A 14,516-nucleotide genomic window follows, 5' to 3' on the forward strand; every position below is an offset into this window, starting at 1 on the left:
TATCTGAGCCTGCTGGCAAAAATGTTTACCCTACTGTTGGAAAATGAGACCTTTTTAATGGGTGCAGATTGATCTGCTTGACCAGTAAGCATAGAAGAGCTTCCTTCTTCACTACAAACACAAATCTCTCCTATCAGCTTTGCAACAATTCATAGAACACAGATGAGGAGCTTGTGCTTGGTGGGATCAATACTCAAAAAGATCATTTCAGAAGTTTGTGAAAATTAGGGCTATGTGTCCTCTCTGGCCTTGGTAGCACTTTAATTTTTTTTTATCACAATGGGTTAGAAATTACCAGGCTCAAGAAAAAGCATCCAGTCGAGGGGTTTCAGCCTCTCCTAAGTCCCTGAGTACCTACTCTGGGTGAGGAGTCTTCAATAGAACAATCTTGAACCTAAAGCTACAGTGGGGAGGCTCACCTGGAAGTGACGTAGCAGCAAAAGGGCTTTGATCACAGCCTACAGTGAATCCCTTGGAAGAACACTCACAGGACTTTACAGCGAAGGGAGGTAAAGAAGGAAATAATGATTCATTGCGATACCTTCCACGGGGTAGGGGCTGGGCCCTATGGCAACACCCAGTCACTACTCCAGTACTCTTCACTTGAAACGTGAATTTCTCTCCAGTTGATTTATTAAGATTTCTACAGCAAAAGAGCAATCAATTAGGATTTCATACAAAGAGACCGAGAGGATTTGCAGCAGTCACATAGTCTTCTCCTTTAATGTCTTTAGTTTAAGGAGGGGCACACATGCTCTACAACACCTTAGTTAAAAATGGACACTCTCCAATCTGCTAATCTCCTTCACTTCTCTTGAGAAGTGTGAGGGGTCTCAGGTCCCATTTAAAAATTAGATCTGAAGCCTGCCATAGAAAATATTGTCATATGGACCTCGAGCCTGCCGTTGTCCATAAAGGGAAGGGCCAGGCCACATGCTGAAAGCTGGCACTTACACATATGGGAGGCAATTAATTACTTGGACAATTTGTTCTCTTTGGCTCTGATGATCAAGTTGGGAATTAAGTGACCACAGTAGTCAGAGAATCAGGGAATAGGGGTCATAATAATTCCCAGAATGGCAAAATTACAGGCTGTTGTAGCTAAAAGGGACATTAGGGAACCTCTATCCCAGTGATTTGTAAGCTCTTTTTTAATACTGGAACTTTATTTTCATTTTTTAAACAAAGTTTTACACAAAAACACTCTATAAAATCATATAATAATGAAGCAGACCAGATGGAAGCAGATACCTAGAGCTCTGAAGAAAAGCAGCTTGAAAACCACTGGTTCATGATATCCACTCACTTCACACACGTAGGGACGGAGATGTCTTCTCCAGAGTCACACATGAGGTGAGCGGCAAGGAGAAGAGCTGACACTGGTCTTCTAAACCCTGGTCTAGCACTTGCCCTGCCTTTGAAAAAAAGCTGTCCTTCCGGAAAAGACCTTGTGGGACTGGGGGGAACCAGTGCCCATGCTCCCTAGTCACACATGTGACCGAGAGGCAGCCATTGGGTGCACAGTACGAGCCAGAGCCGTAGCAGGAGTGATGGGAGTCATAACAGCAGCAGCAGGGGTAACTCATATTCACAGATGATGTTAAAGGTTTCACATTTTATCATTTGCTAGTCAGAGCAATGATGCAAGGTAGAGAGAGAAGAATATCATTATCCTCATTTTACAGATGAGGAAACAGGTCTGGAAAGGTTAAGTGACGTACCTCCTCAAGGTTATTTGTACTTCGGAGCAGAGCTGGGTCATCAAGCTCCAAATCCTGTGCTCTTGTCCCTAACTCTGCAGGGCTGTCCTTCTAGTTCAAATACAGAACTTTCCCAATTCCCCTCATTTCTATTAAAAAAAAAGGGGGATGAAAATCCAGCTCATTTAAGAAAGGAGCCATTGTGCCTGGCATCGCAGAACGTTGGAACTTGAATAGATTCAGATCCCCCGCAACGAGGACTAGAGTGGGCTGATCCATGAGAAGGGTCTGCGAAAGCACGGAACTGCAGAAGTCATATGTATAGATTTAAACATTTTAGTTTGGCTTAAAACTTCTAAAAGTAGATTATTTGCCAATATTCTTGCAGAGACCTAAACCCTGTCTCTGAATCAGCCGTTTGGAGTTCAAGTGGTCTTTCTTCTAGAAGCCACACCCATCGTGTCCATCAGCTACAATCTCTGATAAATGGAACGAGAACTAAGACACTTGAAAAGTGATCTGAATGTAAAGCACGTTTCATTTTTGTGATCTTCTGATCCGATTACTGCATTACTGTTTTCTGATCCGATCCTTTGCAGATGTCTTGCACATGCCTAATTTGACGGCACATTGTTTTAGTGCCTGGCTCTCATCAAGTGGCCCCAAAGCGTGCATTTCTATAACAGAGGAACAACTGCCTTCTTTTTGCAGTTATATTTCATCAATTACTAGATATTTAACTAAATCACACAAGAACAAGAACAGGTGTGCAGGTTTGCACAAGCCCACTGGTTAACAAACACACCAGACTATGTGTTAGCCAACAGCTCCACTGGTGATGGCCAAGAGGCAACGGTGCACCCAAGGGTCGCCTTCCTAGCCAGGTATCCAGTAGGTTGTGCACATTGTCTGGAGAGTTTCCAGTTGAGAGAAGGCAGGCTTGATCCCACAAACTGTCAGGCAGAGAAGTCTGTCCAAAGAGCTTGTCCTGAATTCTGAAGGAGCTGACGCTGGTTATGTTACCTCGCAGACGTGCTGGGAAGTTGTTCTTGGGTACGTTGGTTCTTCCAAAAAAAAAAACTTTGCTCTTCCTCATCCATTGCACTCCTAAGTAATACAGGACCCTTCGCCTGAAACAGATCCTTGGAGAAATATTGCCCAGAACATGAATACAAGGAGAATGGACACCGCTTCAGAAGCATAGCATGTGATGCCTTCCTAAGCATCCCAGTCTGACCAATTATATGGTTCTCAACTCATGGAAAGCCTTACGTGGCATTTGAGTTGTAAATGCAAATGCATTTAGAAAACAAATGTAAAATGTGCTATGCTTTACATTGGCCACTCTTATTATCACCTCGTCCTTTCCAACACTGCCCTTACTCCCTCTGCACCACGCACACCTGCTGAAAATCTCGGCCAGCCCTGGGCCATCGCTGTTCACACGCTTAGATTTTCTAGGACTTCACAGGCAGCGAGGTCCACTCCGACACTGTGGCTTAATATTCACAAGCCTCATCAACCTTAGGATGTCCTAAAAAGGGACCCCAAACTTTGGTGGGTACCCAGCACCAGCAACAGTAGAGAAAGGAGAAAATGTGAACCGGGAACTACGGTCCCCACAAATCCTGCATTACCCTCGAAATGGCCCACTTGAAAAATGGCAATATTTTTGCATGCCGGCCTCAGAGTCCCTGCTCGAAGAATGCTTGTAGCAAAGCTGTATTTCTGCTTTGAGGGCTTTCTGAAGAATGCATTTAGGTAGGAGCTAGCCTTTTCTTCCAGAAACAGTGAGGGCTATCCGTCAATCTACCAGCGAGCCGCTCATCAGGTTCACTCGACAAAGGGTTAGGGCAGCAAGCCCCCACAATAATGTGGAAACAGAAATATTACAAAGTAAAGGCTTATAAAATAATAAAAATTCTACTTACTCCAGATACCTCCCTGTGCCTTTGGCAAAATACCTTAAGCATTCCACATACGGCGGGCATTGTCTTTATAAGATGGCACCTCATAAAATGGTATTAAATATCACCAACGGGGCTTCATATTTCATCCGGCAGGGTTTAGGCCAGGCATGTTCTATATCACACATTATTAGAATGACATCTGCTTTGCAAGTTGTGTACCCAGGAGCCTACCCGGATCACTCATTTCAGCACTCATTCTCGAGGCTTCTGTGCCTTCATAATGCCTAATATGTTTAACTCATTTTGAACAGAAGTCTAAAGGCTGCCACGGCCCTCTGGCCAAAACTGTAGCTGTCAGACAACGGAGCCAGCTATCATACATTCCTCATTTATCATTAGTGGTGATGCAGTTGTACAGAAAAATGTGCCCACTGTACTGAGAGGCTGTCAATTGTTCCCCCCTATAAAACTCCTCTTCTCAAATAGGGACATTTCTCTGTGGAGGCCTTGCCATTACATTTCGCTCCTTTCCCCACAACACTGAATTTATAATGCAAAGAAAATGGGGAACATATATTCATCCAAATGGCCTCTCTGCTATGAGACGAATAAGGAGATCAGCGATGGCAGCGTCGGTGCAGGACTGCACGTGCCATTGGGGGAAATTAATAGAATCGGCCCAGAAAGAGTGAAAAGGAAAAAGGAAAGAGGCAAAAATCACCCACAGGTTTTCTGCTGAGGTTGAAATCTCGGATGATAAAGGATCGCTGCTGAAAGTTGCCATTCTCTTCGAGTTACCGTTTTGCCACCCAAGTAGGATGTGGGGGCTGCAGACCTGCACCCCATACATTTGGAGGTAAGTTTCTCCAACTTTCTGCTCCTCATCTGACTCCTGACAATGGTTCCTTAGGTCTCCTTTACCCGGCCTGTAAACTGTGCCTCTGAAGTCGGCGGCCAGCCCCAGAGGCCAGCCAGCTTTTTACGGCTTGCTCACAGAGGGTCTTTATATTTAAAGAAAAACAACAGTCAGATGGTGCTCCTGATTAACATCATTATCATTGAGCTTATGATTCCTATTAGGATTGTGAAGATGTGCCCTTACCATTTTTTTCTTCCTCTGCCCACACGGCTGCCTCTTCCCACTCACACATTTTGGCCATCCCTCTTGTAATTCTGCTGGGAGAAAAATGGACTCAATTAAATGTGTTCGAGATGCCTGTGGGCACAGGCCGGGGTCTTCAAAGAGAGAGTGTTAAAGTGATTATAGTAATGATAACGCATCCTTGTTGACTTCAAAGAGAGAAGCCTGGCAAATGGACTTCTTCCCATGATATTTCTGTCAGAGCAGTTATTATCCCATTTTAGAGATGGGAAAACAGAGTGCCTTGCCTAAGGCCATGGATAGCAATCAGTCCTAGAAAGAGGATGAAAGCATTGCCACGGGCTTCTGAGTGGTTCCCAAGTTCAGACCATTTTCCCTCCAGCAGCAACAACAAATCTCATCCTCAGAAACAATAAACCTCGGGGTAGGTAAATGTAGCCCCAAAGAAATCATCCATTTCACACCCTGCAAGGATACCAGGTGAGAAATGGGAAAATGAAGGGGTAAAGATTTGCCCTCTACTTGTCCATCCTCCTCCAGAACCAAATCTTGCCTTCATCCAAGGCAAGGGAAGGCATGCCTTCCCTTCATGCCTGCAGGGATGGATGGATGGATGGATGGATGGATGGATGGATGGATGGTCTGGGGCCTTCACATGGAAAGCTTAGGGCAGCTAGTGACCAGCCCTTCGCTGAACAAATTTTAACAATTTCTCTGTTAACCACCCCTTGAAGTTCCCCACCTTGTGGAAAGCCCCCTTGTTTCTGGAAGGGACAAGTGGTCAAGTCCCTCAAAGGCCCAGGCAAGCTCCATATCTAAGGGCCCCACTGAATACTCTTTAAGACATACATACTTTGGCTGGCTCTGCATAACCTTTTACCCAAAGTGTGCCCTACATTTTCTAGTCTCTAGGCCAGGAGTCACCAATTTTTTTTTTTTTTTCTCAGTTCTACAACTGTGTTTCTTTAATAACAGAACTTTCCTCCTCTTCTCTCCCAGTTGTTTCCAGGGGCTCACACATCATTGACTGAACAACCGTTTCTCTGCCTCAGTGTTTTTTTTCTCTACAACCACCCTTTACTACAAAATACTTGCCCTGGAAACACATGATGATTAACTGTCCTCCTGGTTATAGTCGCAAAATATAGTCTCTGAGTTCCCTAATCTTCTTTAATTTTCTCTTCCTTTCCTCTAAATCACCCTTCACCTTGTTTCACCCACTTGCTCACAGTGATCCAAGGTTATGTATTCAGAGCATGTTCTTCGTCCGATCCTCACAGGGAATTTATGGTTTCTAGTGGAGCCGTTCTACTGAAGACCTGATCAACTTTAATATTTTTCTTATATCCTTTGGCACTGTTCATTCCAAGTCAAGGCTGGCAACTTAGCAGTGCAGCGGGATTAGAGATAAATGGGTCAATTCAATCCAATTCAAAAACTGCTACAGTGCTGTGTAATTCATTAAGCACTGGAGATATATAAGACATCGTTCCTCTCCTTAAGGGGCTTATAGTTTAGTTAAGAGAGATACAAAGAATGCCTGTGAACTTGATATATAATACTGCAGAGCAATAAAACCATAATAGTCTAAGAAAACAATAAGAACAACAAAAGGTCAGAAGACTGGACTCTGTAGACAAGAATGAAAAGGAAGCGCTTTATGGAGAACAGGAGTTGTGTTCTAAACTGGAAGGAACTGAACAATTTGAATGATTAGAAAGGGTGATGAAGAATATTTCAACTGAGAGTGACAGCAGGATGAGACCCCTTGAATTAGGTCATTGCCTTGAAGTCATTCAAAGAAGCAGAAGATAATAACCCTGAGGTCAGTCAAGCTTTTTTTAGCTCGTTACCTCAGTCATGGCTTAGAAGGACTCTCTATCTCTTTCCTCCTGTAACCATCATCTTCGTTGGTTTAACCACAGGAAATTGAAGAACCAAGTAGCACATGGGTTTCCACTGGGCTGGTTGGTGGCTCTGGGCAATCAAGAACACACTTTCACCAGGATCATCAGCTGGCCAGAGTAATCATGACTCTGTAGTTAACTACAAATTGTCAGGGAGCAATGGAGGATGAAAGCAAGTGGTCTTGAATCCTGCTGGTAGCAGAAACAACCTGGCAGTTTCTTCATATATGCCAGCCATTCTCTTTCTGGCCCGTGGGTTTTCTGAGTGAAGCCATGCCCCTCCAGCATTGCCATAACAAGGTTTAGAGAAGATGCTCAATCCCAACTGGATAATCCTGCACGAGTGTCCAACCTCAACAAAACTGGGAGCTATTTCATTTTTACTACCCTTACCTCCCTTTGTTGTCCCTCCCACTGCATCAGCCCCACCACCCAGAGCACTGATCTAAGGTATGTACGCTGGGAAGAAAAAGAAACAAATACATGTTAAACAAGTACGTGCATTTTACCTGGGGATTAGAGACGCACTGCTGTTCTGAACTCCTGATAGTGTCTGGTATTTCAGACACTATAATAAGTTGACAAAATATTTGTTTCCTGCTTGTTGGGGGTTTGGTGGGGGAGACTTTGAGCTGCCCCTAAATCATCCTATGTGAGTAGTATTTACTACCTCATTATAAGTTCAACCTTTAGCTCAGAATCAGTCTCTATCTAGGAAGGTAAAGGCCTCAAAAAGTCTAAGTTGTATGAGGACGATGACTTTATTTGGCCATTACATCCTGAAATCCTAAAGCTAGCAGATAATCCACGCTTAGCAACTCACTGACCAGCCTCCCTAGGTGCTCCAGGTTGGGCTATTTGGATAACACTTTAAACCAGCCCTAAGAAATATAAATTACAGACTTCCCTGGCCTCAGAAATCCCACCATCTGTCGCACAACCTTTCTCCACGCCTTCTTGGCAGTCATTTCAATTTCCATGACAGGGGGAAAGAAAAAAAAGTCGTGGTCTGTGCCACAACTTGAAGGTTCATTTAATGTAGATTTTGATGAGTGAACTGTACAATAACCCCAAGTTGGAGGTGTATTTTTTATACTGAAGGTGAGAGACCAATTAGTAGCTCTAACTCCTTAAGCAGATGGTTATCATATGATATCGGAGGTGCCTGTCCTGTCCTTTGCCATTAGAAAGTCATCTTTTTCCTAACATCTTTCTCTCCAAAAGAAGGATATTATGCAGACAGACTGCATGGCCTAGAGAACTCTATGAAGTTGAGTCGCTAGCAGGACACTGGGTGCCTGGGGATCTTGTTCTGAAATTACTGGTCAATATAGCTCCTAAAAACTGCCTCTAAGATAAACGCACAGGGAGAGTTTCAGGGCAGGCCGAGAAGTTAAGCTGAGAAGATTCTCAGGTTCTGGGTTCCATCCCAAGCTGAAATTGGTAGACATGTGACTCTCGGTCCTCAGGAGCCTGCGAGAGAGCCTCCCCTTCCATGGTTCAGAAACTCCCACTATAAAGGGAACAACATGGAATTGGGAATTAGAGGGAATTTGGTTTAAATTCCAGCTCTGTCCTTTACCAGTTGCAGGCTGAACTCACCAGCCTCAGTTTCCTGTCCTGCAAGACTGGCTAAAAAGAACAACTTTAAGGAGAGATGAAGATTAAGTGAAATTCCAAGTGAAGAGTCATGACACCAGACACTCTTGTCTTCCCTCAAAATATCAGGCAGGGAGACCAGAACCACACAAAGCACTGACCCAGAGGGAAGTTAGGGATTGAGACACAAGGTGGTCTGGACAGTCTTCTGGCTACAGTCAATGGTTGCATTTGTTAGAGCCCAGACTTCAAGTCTGAGAAGTGTGGGTCTGCTTCTCTGCCCCACCACTTGCTTGCGCTGTGAGCTTGGACAAGCTATATAATTATTTCAAACCTCAGTGCCTTCATCTATAGATGGGGACATTATCTACCCTCTTCGTAGGATTGATACAATGACTCAAGGAGAATGCCTGGCCCATGATAAGCATATCTGTACCTCCTGCCCTTCTTCCTTTCCTTCCCCCTTTCTTCTTTTTCCCCTCTTGGTCTCTATCCACTCTTTGATATACTCTAACCTGCTATCATCTTCAATATCCAGAATGAACTGCATCAGGGCTTCTGCCCCAGAAACACCCCCAAAGCTTTTTGTCTGTGCCTAGTACTCCATTCTCCATTCTCGGGAGAAAGAAAGAATGGATCTGGCTAGGTGTTGCCGCTTGCCAGCTCCTTGTTCCCCTATTCAAATATTTTCCCTCTTGCTGGCCCCAGTTTCTTTACCTACAAAGTGAGAGGATAAATCAGGATCTCCTATAGCTCCACAGACTATATCCTATATCTTACCTACCTGTTCATTCAGCTTCCCCTTCTGAAATTCCCTTTCCTCTCCAGCCAGCAAAATCCTATCCAGGAACCAAATTCCAGCTCATGTACCTAGTACGACTTCCCAAATGTTTACCAAATGCATGCACAAATGCACACTAAGATAGGACCGCTCAAATAGGAGTCACTGGGAATCTGCTCTGGTCCCATTACATCATAACGTCTATCCTGATGCCTCAGTGTTTTGAATTTTGACGGTCTCTTCAGATGTACAAAACGACATAATATTTAGTCTCCTTACCAGCTTTTTGAAGGCAAATAAACTGTTTTATTTATTAGTAAATCTTACTGCCTCGCCCCGTACCTGCAATTTATAAGTGTTTCATAAATGGCTCCTGAAAACTTGATTAAGTGACTGAAGTATTTATCTTGTAGGAAAATCTTGACTAAAGACTAGGTTGTAAATCCACTGAGGCCAAGGATTTTGAACTTTTTTTGTATCCTATACAGCATCTAGCACTGCAAACAAAATGTAGTAGGTACTCAAAAACACATGGTGGTCTTTATTTTGCAAACATTGTCTCTGTTTTTATGATGAAACTCTTCTGGAAAACTCAAGTGCTGAGGGATGGTCTTCAACAAAAGCCCAGAACTAGAACTGCTCCTAAGGCTGACACAACAAGGACCATCAGTCTGAATGACTCTTGGAGCGAACGCATAAAGAAACAAAACAGCTCTCCAAAAGGTTATAAAAAATGGCCTAAGGTCCATATGCATAGAAACACACATTCCAGAAATATCTTTCCTCACTACCACCAAAAATGTCTTCTCCATCTTTAACATAAATACATATTCCACCTTTCGGTAACCTGCCTCCTTCAAGGACTTCCCTGACATCCGCATCCTTTTCCTCGTATAATGTTAAAGATTTGGGGTGAGGGGTGTGGGGTGGGGGGGACTTTTTGCCTTGAGCCCTGTGCCTGCTCAAGAGATAGCTGAAAGCTGCTAGGAATGGCTCTTATCAAAGTAAGAATCATCATCGTTGTCTCCTTCTTTCCCTTCCCCTTCTCCTCTTTCCCTTCTTTTTCCTCTTCTCCATCTCTTCCTCCTCCTCCTCCTCCTTCCTTATCGCATCCATTGGTGGCTCTTTCTCTGCAAAGGACTTCTACCAAAACACATGCTACAAACAGGTTTCATGTTCCTGGGTTTGAGCAGTTAGCCCATTCAAAATTTTCTGGCCCTGGTTGCAGCAGGTACAGGGGTACCCTGCTTAGTCTTGATCTGCAAGCACAGCCTCCTTTCTTGTTCTGGAAAGAGGCCACAAAGAGTCAGCAACTCTCTAGTGAAGAGTGGGATCACTCTTCACTGTGACACTGAAGTTCCTGGTGCCTGATTAAATACTGAGGAAGAGAGTTCATGGATTGACTTGCCCACTGAAAACAATTTGAAATAAAACCCCTGAAGGGCCACACCCACTAGTCTGCTGGGGGACATGCTCTTCAAGGCAGGACGATTATAATTAATGGAGTGATCCCACAGAAAGTATACAAGTCATGATGAGCCCTGTAAGGATCATCCTTACACACATCCCCTAAAAATCCGCTGGGCACTCAAGGGGTTAAGCGAGGTTCAGCAGACCAAGGAGGCCAATTCTGCCCATGGCTTCCACCAGTCAAGTCTGTCGCTGAGGGCTATAGACACAGCTTGTACTTTCAACTCAGCACAGTCATTCTTAAGGAAATAATCACTCCAAGTTTACAGTGGCATCAAACTGATAATCTGGAAGTGTGATTGCTCCCCTGGTTAACTAATCAATCCCCTATCTTTAAGGGTAGAGACAGAGAAAGAATATATGAGCAGATCAATAATCCAGTGAGTTCCATTTCTTTTGTTTGTTTTTATAGATTATATAGCTGCTTTCTTGAGTAAATTTTTAAATCATATAAAATAATAAATGATTCATATGGGGTTTTTGTTCTTTCATTTCCTATCTTGGATTATTGTACAAATTGATGAGAGCTATATCCCGTTAACGTGTATGTACACTGAAACCTTTTCCAAGCACCTACTAAGTGCCAGGTACTGCACTGAAAGTTTTCAACACAACCTCTCATTTTATCGAGGATTGTTTTATCTTCATAGGGGGCCAAAGTAGAGGAGTTGATGTTTTTAAGGCTGCTCCTAAGTTTTCTTTTTTTCTGCTATGATTAGGCTATTTCTCATCACCTTCCCCCAAGGCTGATAAATTTTTAAAGAATTTATTTGCCACATTTCTTCCTATTATTAAGCTCAAAGTTTAGTGTGCCAAGAAAATCACATTAAACAGCACTTGTCATTGTTGGCCCTACTTCATCCTGGCATCAAGCTAGACACAACACACAGTGATTCAGAGAGGTGCCAGCAGGCCTACCTGTTTGATTATTACAATCATAACACAGCAATGAAGCTGAAGCTTGAGGTGAAAATCTCTTAGTGACATTCATGCCATGCCATCTTTTCTTTCCACCCATCTATTGATCTATATGCCCACCCATGTATCCATCCAAACACCAGCAGAATGCCTACGATGTGCCATCCTTGCCTTCACTGAGCTTCCTGTCTAGGACAGAAGAAAGACATCATCAGAACTAACAGAGTATAAGGCACAATGATTTCGAAGGCAGTACAGACCAAAGCACTGTTGATTCTCAGTGAGAAGACTGGCAAAGGCTTCATGAAGACTGAGCAGACTCTCCAAAGTTCAAAACAGCACTTAGGATAGGCTCCCGATGACAAAATCATCACACGTTCGATATTCAACAGAGAATATGTTTGAATATATAGAAAGTGAACAATATCTGAAAATATAGAAAAGCACAAAACATAAAAATTACCCTTAACCTGACCTTCATTCCTTCTTCTACTGAATTGTATAAAAGAAAAAATTTAAGTACCTTCTTCCCAGCTTCCAATCTCAGCTTCCAAAGGGTTAACAGTATGGGGCATATGCTTTAAGACCTGTAATTTACTCTTGAGTAAATATGCCATTCTACCCCCTTTCCCACCACATGCACAGAGGCTAAGACAACGAGTTCTGAAATCTAATTGGCTGGTTTCAAGTCTTAGCTCAACCACCTTAGCTGTGTGATCTCAGGCTACTTACTTAGCTCCTCGTTATTTTTCTAATATGTAATGTACAGTCAATAAAAGTACATATTCTAGGTCTGTTTTGAAATTTAAATAAGGAAATGACTATAAACAGTATCTGGTACTTAATTCTCAATAAATATAGTAGTAGCAATACCACATATACTCGCATAAATTTTGTTTTAAAAAGTAAAGTCAAACTATATATAGTATGCTGTGTATGTTTTCCAATTAATAAAGCTTATTCGTCTTTTCACAGTTTAGTCTATGTTGGTCAATTTGACTCTTTTTCAATGACTGTATTGCCGGCTTATTCCAGAATTTATTTAACCAGTCCATATTATCACTAAGAAACTTTGAACCTACACTTTTATCCACTCCTCCTAATATTTGTGAGGGATAGATTCCTAGAAATGGGATTTCCAGGTCACAGGGTATATGCATTTAAAATATTGATGAGATACTAACCTAGCTAGCTTTTTAAACAAACTTAAAGGCCCATCTATATGACAATACCCATTCTTCTTGCCATCACCAACAGTGCCATCTGTTATTGTTTTTACTTGCATTTATTGAAGTATTAGTGTAACGAATATTTAGTTGAAATGATTAACTATACAAAAGATTTAAATGGTATCTAGTACATCAAAATAAACATGAAAGTTTCTTGCTAATGGAGCATTTTCATATTTACTGGTCCTAGCTTGTTATTCTTTGAATTTCTTTTCTTTTGTTTATATTTCTTGTACTTTCTTTTTATTATAGATTTATGGAAGTCCTTGCATGTTTGCATATTAATCCTATAGAAAATAAACAAATATATTCTCCTCATCCTGTCTTATAAACCTAATTTAAGGTTGAGTACAATTTGGACAAACAAAGGTTTAGTGAGGAAGGAATTTCAAGAGGGGGGAACAGCATCTGCAAAGACACATGGCTTTTAAATGGAGGTCAGACTCTGAGAAATTAAGCAGATTTTGTGGTTGGAACACACATGCACATGCAACTAGAAATTAAGCAGATTTTTGTGGTTGGAACACACATGGACATATAATCGGCTTTCAATGACATCCTAGGGAATGTGATCTTTATTCTTTAGCTACCAAGGGCTAAAGAACAAGAGTGACAAAACCACACTGAGAGTCTTCACAATGGGTCAGAGTTTTTAAACAGTTTGGGATCAAGGCAATATCACCAGTGCCCAATCTCAGGGGGAATACCAGCCACCACTTGCTTCTATAGGAACAGAGGTCCCCTGAAGCTGTACAAATGAAGTTGCTGGTCAAGGATCCTTTGGAGAATCTGAAGAAAGTCATGAAGCTTCTCCTCAGTGGAATTCACACACATCCATTCACACACACACACATACACACACACACCCTTTGCATTTAATTTTAGAGTCTTCACAGACATAATGGTATCCACTGACTTAAAGGCTCAGTTATCCTAGAGGTGAACCCCTGCTCTGGGGCTTTTATGTGGCAAGAGAACTTACTGCTCATAGAACCAGAAACTACAGTATAGTTTACGTTAAGCCAAATTATGGCAAATTTTAAACTTTTACCTTCAGACCATGGGAATGTGCTCTGGAAGGCAAGGCCATTCAAAGAAAGCCTTCCGTCTAACAGAAATATAATGCAAGTCACAAATGTGGGCCACATACTAAATTTAAATTTTCTGGTAGCCACATATGAAAAATAAAAATAAATAGGTAAAATTAATCTTAATAGTATATTTTATCTAACCCAATATATCTAAAATATAATTATTTCGATATGTAATCAATATAAATGTTATGAATTAGGTATTTTACATTTTTTTCACACTAAGTGTTTGAAATTCAATGGGTATTTTATACTTTCGTTGTGTCTCAATTCAGATTAGTCCTATATCAAGGGCTCAACAGCCACCTGTGTGAATAGCTCTCACACTGGACAGCAGTTCTAAATTATCTCATCATATTACCTTTTCTCCAAAACCATTTTCCTCCCATAATACCCTTTGAAACCTAATTAGGCCATCACCGAACATGCTGATTTTTATGTTCCATCAAAGTCTCTTCTTAGACCTTTTCACTATAGTATGAATGCAAAACAGGAAAGTTTTCTCTCCATGAATCATTATACTATAAGGTTGGTATCCCATTGTGGAATAGGAAATGTTAATCCAGTAGGGAAATAATACAAATATCAGGAAAGAAGAGAGAAAGATCTCTTTCGAAGTAGATGGTATGTCATAAGTCACAGCATTTTGGGAAGCACCTAGGCCCAGAGCTGGTTCTTTGTGTGACTGCTCTCTGTCCCCACTACCAAGAAATTCCAAATTGGTCAGTGTTTACATGAGCATCTTCTCTACTTTTGTGTAGAAGACTGAGACAACAGTGAAGGTTTGCAACAATCCAGGGATCCAAGAA

At 42.0% G+C, this 14,516-nt stretch overlaps 1 long non-coding RNA gene across 1 annotated transcript in view; it reads right to left on the reverse strand.

Moving 5' to 3' along the window:
* Positions 1–702: 702 nt before the first annotated feature.
* LOC121490446 overlaps positions 703–14,516 on the reverse strand; it is a 203,304-nt gene continuing 189,490 nt past the window's right edge. Inside the window, exons 9-11 of the long non-coding RNA XR_005987675.1 lie at positions 11,508–11,814; positions 4,713–4,783; positions 703–2,842 (exon numbers count right to left, since the gene is read on the reverse strand). This is a non-coding gene — a long non-coding RNA (uncharacterized LOC121490446). The remainder of the gene's footprint in view (positions 2,843–4,712; positions 4,784–11,507; positions 11,815–14,516) is intronic.

The sequence above is a fragment of the Vulpes lagopus genome, chromosome 5, assembly GCF_018345385.1.
Source record: "Vulpes lagopus strain Blue_001 chromosome 5, ASM1834538v1, whole genome shotgun sequence".
NCBI lineage: Eukaryota > Metazoa > Chordata > Mammalia > Carnivora > Canidae > Vulpes > Vulpes lagopus.